Genomic DNA, 7,905 nt, shown 5'->3' on the forward strand with positions numbered 1-7,905 from the left:
AATAGTACGTGCCACTAGTACAAAAAACATCAATAAAATTGACTAATTCGCGTCCAAAGTTAAAACTTTGGACGCCTAAAGTGTAATGCGGTGGCATTTTTGTAATTAAAATGTCACTATATAAATAATTTTCTTTTTTTTTTTTAAATTTTAAAACAGTATTGGCGTCCAAAGCTCTATACTTTGGACGCCAATATTAAAATCCTCCTATTATTCGCGTCCAAATCTCAGTACTTTGGACGCGAATAATAATCAAGCGCGTCCAAAGTGGCTAACTTTGGACGCCCCTTATTAAATTTATCCAGCCAACCCTAGCTCAAATCAGATCAGATCGCAGCTCCACGCCGTCTCCGTCCATAGCAGCTTCATCCCTCTGCTCCGATCCACCGCTTCGATCGTCTCACCGCACACCACCATCTATTCTGTTGTCGCACACCACCACATTCGACACCCCACCACAGCCTCGTCGTTTCGGAACAGCGTGCCGTCGATCTGCAGCCGCCAACGCCGTCTCCAACGCATACCCTTCCGATCTTCGTCGTTCCCTCATCCACCGTCACTGCCTCCGCCCTAGCCACCGCCATCCATAGCTACGCGGCTCAGCCTTTAATCTAGGTTTCTCTCTATTTTCTTTATGTTTATTTCTCAGTTCAATGTTTCGTGCTCAGATCTGTTGTTATTTCTGCTTTTCTTCTTAAATATAATCCATCATCCTGCTCAGATCTGTTGTTGTTGGTGGATATGCCCAATATAATATTTTTAACAAGGACATTACTGTTCATTAACAATAATATTCACATTTATTTTTTCTTCCAGATTTTTTTTCTATTCATTTAATCAATGTGTTTGCCTCTCTCTTTCTGCAGTTAGTGTTAGTGAAGTGGAAGCATTATTTGAGCTGTTCAAGAAGTATTAGCAGTTCAGTGATTGATGATGGGCTGATAAACAAGGTATGTGGTTGTGGTGTACTGTTTGAGTTGGGATTACCTGATAATATGGATCACCTGTTAGGATCTTGCTTGTTAAGTCTATGATAACATTGAGTACATAAATAAATTGGACTTTGGCTGTGTTATTGCAGTTTCATATAGGCTTTATGATTTGGATGGCATAGGGTTCCTTGAGTGCCAAGAGGTATTTGATTCTTTTATGCTTGTGTTTTCCCTCATGCTATGCTACAAAGAATATGCAAGGCTGTTATGATATTTCTTGATTGTGCATTGATGTGTGTAGTCTTGTACTACTTACCCTGTCTAATATTTGTGCCCATTTAGCTAGTAGTTCTATTGCTTCCTAGCTATTTTTTTTCTTTGGCCAAACCCATGTTTGTAATATGTTCATCAAATTATATACCGAATAGTTTGTGAAAAATAAAATAAAAATCATGTTATGCGGATAGGTTCAATCCACGATCTTTCCCCAAAAATGACTCACTGAAGGTAATTAATGAATGACTTTGATTTAGATCTGCCATAATTTTTATTTGTGAATTCTTAGTGTATATGAATCATGAAGAATACTGATGTAATGCTCTTCAACATGTATAGCAACAGACATACACAAGAGACAAAGGAATGTCGTGCAACAGCCAGCGAGTTCAGGTTCATCCTCTGATATGGATCAGCATTATGCAATGTTCTTTTCTTTGAATAATTGAATTAATTCTTTCGCTAGAAGTTTTTGTTGATAAATGCTAGCTGGCTTAGTTTATGTAGCTGCTTGATTTCTTGATAGATGATATAGATTTCTAATTATTTGAACTCATGAAGCAATCAATATACAGTTTTTAGTGCACATATGAGGGACTTGTAATGTTCTGGCCGGAAGGAAGTACGCAGTGCTGTTTGAATTGAAGTCACATTGATGTGAAGAGAGAGGTGTTTCGGCTCATGTTTAGGGTTTCTATGAATGATGCAAGAATTCCAATTTCCAAATGATGCTATCATTTATTTATTGTCTCCTCTTGTTTGATTTGCCTGATTTGACATGTATGACCTTCACTTCTGATTCTAGAAGAAATTCTCTTGTGCTCTTTATTTCTTGTCTGTATTTTTCTGGACCTCTCTTGTAATAATGTACTTGGATCCAATTCTTCCTCATGCAGGTAAAAAATATGGTTTCTAATGCCAAGGGTGGTGGTACCTTAAATATCTCAGGAACTTCTTCAAGCAGTAGTTCTTCCATAAGCAATTCTTTGCCTTCTATGTTTCCTGCTGGAAGTGCACCTCCACTTTCACCAAGGAGTTCATCAGGTTCACCTAGAATCATGAAGCAGAGGGGCAGGGCCTTCTCAATTAGGTTCTCCTTTAAAATTAGTGAATCAACCAGTTAAAGAGCTGATACCACAGGTTTGGAATTGTCTTGTGATTCATTAGCTCTTTGGAGCTGCTGTTGTTGTTGTTTTTATTTTTATTTTTATTTTTATTTATTTTTTGCTAAAATGATAAATACTGCTTGTGGTGGCTATCAGATCGAGTGTCATTATTTATTTATTTTTATTTGGTAGTTATGCTGGAATGTACAGGAAAATATTTGATTAATGTTGAAATATATTATTTGGTAGTTATGCTGGAATGTACAGGAAAATATTGGTAGTTTTATAAAAAAAATGTTTTTTTAAAATTTTTTTTACTATACGCGTCTAAAGTTCAGAAACTTTGGACGCGTATAGTATTTTTTTTAAAATAAATAAACACTATACGCGTCCAAAGTTCACGAACTTTGGACGCGAATTATCATTTTTCGCGTTCAGAGTTCTTCAACTTTGGACGCGAATAATCATTTTGCGCGTCCAAAGCTACTTTGGACGCTGATTGTTGACATCTGCGTCCCAGCTACTTTGGACGCGAATTACCCTTAACTTTGGACGCGAATGACTGTTTCTGTACTAGTGTGCACAAAAAAGATAATCGACAATGTAGTGAATATAATCAATTGATGAATTTGAATGTAAAGAATTTTTACATTGGAGAAAAATAAAGACAATATAACTAACGAGATTATTTCTCTTAATTAATTTATTGATAATGAAATATTTTTTCTTAATTTGAATAAAGACATTGTAGGGACAATATAGCAAATATGATCAATTAATGAATTTGAATGTAAAGAATTTTTATATTTGGAGAAAAATAAAGACAATATAACTAATGAAATTATTTCTCTTATTTAATTTATTGATAATGAATAATTTTTTTTGAATAAAGTGTTAGGAACATATGTACTTAGATTTTGATGATACCAATGTAATTTAGACTGTAGACCCCTAACTTTTTGAATCGTTTTTCTTGCTACTTTCGTCTTAGACGAAAGATGCCATAACTCACCTTGTAATTCGTGTTAAGCTAGACAAACACACGAAACTGAGTTATGATCTTTTAGTAAGGCCTACTAGGACGAAAGAAGATCGAAAGATTGAAGAAAAGCTACATTAGTCAGAGAATCCATCTCTCGGTTATGCAGCAAATGGAGAAGTGCTCCTCATTGCTGCCAATTCAGACAAAAGATAAAGTCAATCTTTCGTGAAGAGACTTTTAGCCTAAAATCAGACTGCCAAGACAATTCCTCTTCACAGAATTCAAGAAGAATGTTGTCTAAGTCTCAGCTGGGAAATCGTTCTAGGAATAAATTGTCCAAAGAACAAGGTGCATGTAACACCCCGTGTTACGGCCTTCAATCCCGGATTAATTATTTAATTAATCCCGTTAATAATAATTAAATATGATTTAATTCGGTTAGGTTTCCTTTAATTAATCAATAAGGTCCACCACGAACCGTGGACCCTTGCCTAAATTAGAGTCTTAAGCCTATTAGGAATAAAGAAAGTAAACCCTTTACTATTCAGATTCTAATTAGGAATCCTAGACCTAGTTATCTATTAGGAATAAAGGAAGTGGGCCTTTTACTATTCAGACTACGATTAGGATTCCCTTTAATTAATTAATATGGTCCACTATGGACCATGGACCCTTATCCCTAAACCCAATCCTTAGTCCCAAAAGAAATAGAATTAGCAAGCCTATAATATTAGTTCCTAACTAAGACTCCTAAATATATAAATAGAGGACTTAAGAGGCACCTAGGACCCCCACCACAATAAAACGTCCCACCTCCCCAAAGAGCTCCAAGAATTCCCTTAGAAGAAATCAAGAAAACAAGAAAGCTTAAAGAAAGATCCTTCATAGCCAAGGAATTAATTAAGGCTAAGAGGTAACTCATGTCTCAACAAAACCTATTTTCATAGTTATGATTCCCCCATATTATTGTATGTTGATGATTCGTTATATTGGTGTTATGATTCCATTGATATTCTTGATGATCTTGACGATGATGGGTTCTTGATAATTATGGCGTTCTTGATGATTAAATGACGTTCTTGATAATTATATGGTGTTCTTGATGTTCTTAATAATTATATGAGGTTCTTGATAGTTATATGATATTCCTACCGAATCTTGATCTTGGAAGATGAATTGTGTTCTTGTTGGTTTAAAAATAATTAGAACCCTAGGTTATATCGTGGAATTCGTATTGTGTTATTCTTGGTATATTGGGTGGGATTTTGCATGATTGGGTGTTTATTGTGATTAGATAAGCATGATAGGTTATGTGTCATTTGTTTCTTGATTTTGATCTGTTAATTGTTTACGTGTGTTGTCAATTGCGTTTGAAAGTGTCTGAGCATGGTCTCGGGTTCCACAAAGGTTCCCGGGGCGTTTTTGGTGTTGATGAGTCAGTGGGGGGTAGGTGGGGGTAGGGGACCCGCCACCTACCCACCGTAAAAAAGGAGCAGTTCCGGCAGCGGGCAGCCGGCGGGCGGGCAGCTGCCCGCCGGGCACCCGCTGCCCGGAACAGTAACGCCGGCGGGTGAACCCCCACCCACCGGCTACCCGCTGGAAATTCCCACACTCGGGACTCCGGCTTCCCCGTTTGATGTTTCCCCGACCCCCGTGGTGTCCCAACGGACTCCGTCTATCGTGCCTATGTCTAGTTTGATGTTTCGGGTACCGTTCGTAGGTTGTAAGAGTCTTATATATTGCATGCTAGTTGAATTGGTATCCCGTTGACCTAGGTGAAAGAAGTATGAACCCCTTAGGACCATTCTTAGTATGTGAAGGATCACACATAGGTTTTGTTATACGTTTCCTCCCCCTTCCCAATATGTTAATGTGGGTTGTATGTGCTTGCTATATGTTATGTGTGCATGCTACCCCGACTTGGTTGAGATCAATCGGGCTATAAGGGCAGTCGGGTGGGCTGAGAACCATACCGGCTGTTAACCAGGCTGGTAGAGACCGGTCAGGTATATAAATATTATATAGGACTAAGTTCCACTATACGGGCAGTCGGATGGGCTGAGAACCATACCGGCTGTTAACCAGGCTGGTAAAGACCGGTCAGGTATATAAATATTATATAGGACAAAGGTCCACTATACGGTCAGTTGAATGGGCTGAGAACCATCCCAACTGTTAACCAGGCTGGTAAAGACCGGTCAGGTATATAAATATTATGTAGGACAAAGGTCCATCAGTCGGTTGCGATCGGCTCCTCCGTAATGTGAGACGGGGCAGGGTGCTGCGGGGCCGTGTCAGAGCTATATGCGCTGACCCTCATGTATGGGCATGCGATTGGTCCTGTGGCACCAACAAAGTGTGCTATGTGATGAGATATGGATGAGTTGTTGTTATGAGTACCTTGGGGATGTGACTATGGGATTTATACTGGAAATCGTATATGTTGGATTATGATTATTAATTGTGCTTATCTTACCTGTCTTGCCTGTTGTAAGCTATATATGCTTGGAATAACTGCTGTCTGTGCTTAGCCCTATCTGTTGAGTCGATCCCCGTTTTAAAAGCTAGAGTTTCGTAGGATATATCTTCATGCTTCAAAATGGTTTTCGTATATCTATATATATCTCTATATGTATTGTATTTCAACGCGTTGGAGTGGGTTACCAGCATCTCTCGCTGAACAGATATATTTGGCTTTCGGGCACAGAAGATTAAGTCACTGGAGCGCGCTAGAACTTGGAACGTAGAAGTAGATAGTTTCCCTTTCGGCCTGCGTGCCATGCTTATGCCTTTACATTATTGAGGATATTAGTTAGGTAGCCTGTGCACCTGAGTTCTCTAGCTCAGGTGTGGCATAGCACCCCGTACTCTTATATTATGTTTTGGGATTTAATGAGACTTCACCTTTATTTTATAAGTTTAAAATGTCTTGAAAATCTGGGGTGTTACAGTTGGTATCAGAGCCTAAGTTTAACCCTAGGATAAGACTCTTAAGACCGAACTTTAGGACATTAGGCTTGAACTCTAGGTATTAAGGAACATAGGATTCAGGAATCTTAGGACGCGCGGTGAGATTGTGAAACCTACACATAACCTCCCCTCACTTTATCCCTCTCTAAAATAACTCCCCCTACGCTTACCACACCAAGGTAAGGGTGCAGCACACTGACTCATCATTACAATAAATATTGACCCTGAAAACCAGCAGCGTGGCGCCAATAAGAAGACAGTCAATGATCCCACACTCCTCGAAGAATGAATCCGAACCTTCAACAAAATCCTCGGGTTAGGAGAATGCCCAGAGGAACGCCACGTAGAGATAGCCTCGTTCTACTTCAAGACACGAGGTTGATCTTTGATAGGTCCACAAAGAACTTATGGGCAACAACCGGGGGTTCAACTAAAAGTACCTAGGGGCACAGCTACAAGGACGACTCCACCCCGCACCCGCCATACTCATGGACCTCATGAACCGAGTATTCCGACCCCACCTGGATGACTTCGTCATTGTATTCATTGACGACATCCTAGGCTACTCCCGAAACAAGGAAGGACATGAAAGGCACCTCCGCATAACCTTACAAACTCTAAGAGAGCACCAGCTATACGCTAAGTTCTCCAAATGCGAATTCTGGAAAGACAGCGTGACCTTCCTGGGCCACGTAATAACCAAAGAAGGAATTAAGGTGGACCCCACCAAAGCCAAGGCCGTTAAGGAATGGTCCACACCGAAATCACTTTCAGAGGTCCGAAGCTTCCTGGGCTTGGCTGGTTACTACAGGAGATTTGTACCCGACTTTACCAAGATAGCCCAACCTCTCATTAAACTCATGAAAAAGGAGACCCCTTTCCGATGGAACGACAACAGCGTCGCAGCCTTTCAGGAATTGAAGGATAAGTTAACCACGGCACCCGTAATAGCCATCCCCTCCGGGGAGGAAGGGTTCGAGGTCTTCAGTGACGCGTCCAAAAAGGGGTTGGGGTGCGTGCTAATACAAAAAGGCAAGGTAATAGCATACGCATCTAGGCAACTCAAAACCCACGAAGAAAATACCCCACCCATGACCTCAAGCTAACCGCCATCGTATTCGCACTGAAAATTTGGAGGCATTACCTATACGGAGTGCAATGCAAGATTTACACAGACGCATAGAAAGTATCATACAACTAGAGCCTCCCGGCAATAAGGGCCTTACCTTGGAACAAGGACCTTGATGGTTTTAAGGCACCGTAAGAAGTACATGTAACACACAAAATCGCCTAAACACCATGCGACGACAAAGGGCAGTCAATCAAATGCAACCCAAGGAAGAGAAACACATCACCAAGCACTTGGTCACCAAAGGATTGAACAAAGAACAAGCGACAAGCCAAACTCCAAGAAAGAACCAAGAAGGCTTGTCATCAATCAAGCAAGGAAAAGACAAAGTTGGCTTATAACCAACTTCTCGGTGAAGGTGACAAGGTTGCTAATTGGAAACCGGACCCGACCTACTGAACGGAAAGAATGTGCGAGAATCTTGACTCATCTATAACTCGTACTTAAGGATCAATAAAACTGTACGATGGGTCATCCTACGTATTCGAATACCTTTTTATTGGGCACATG

At 40.1% G+C, this 7,905-nt stretch overlaps 1 long non-coding RNA gene across 2 annotated transcripts; it reads left to right on the forward strand.

The window, feature by feature from the left end:
* The first annotated feature begins 317 nt into the window (after positions 1-317).
* LOC109174602 lies at positions 318-2,517 on the forward strand. Of its 2 annotated transcripts, XR_002053125.1 has the most exons (6): positions 318-615; positions 867-950; positions 1,082-1,134; positions 1,400-1,439; positions 1,548-1,988; positions 2,105-2,517. It is a non-coding gene; the product is annotated as an uncharacterized LOC109174602 (long non-coding RNA). The 2 variants fall into 2 exon arrangements; XR_002053122.1 differs by lacking the exon at positions 1,400-1,439.
* Positions 2,518-7,905: the final 5,388 nt, after the last annotated feature.

This window comes from Ipomoea nil, unplaced genomic scaffold (assembly GCF_001879475.1).
Source record: "Ipomoea nil cultivar Tokyo-kokei standard unplaced genomic scaffold, Asagao_1.1 scaffold0146, whole genome shotgun sequence".
Classification (NCBI taxonomy): Eukaryota; Viridiplantae; Streptophyta; class Magnoliopsida; order Solanales; family Convolvulaceae; genus Ipomoea; species Ipomoea nil.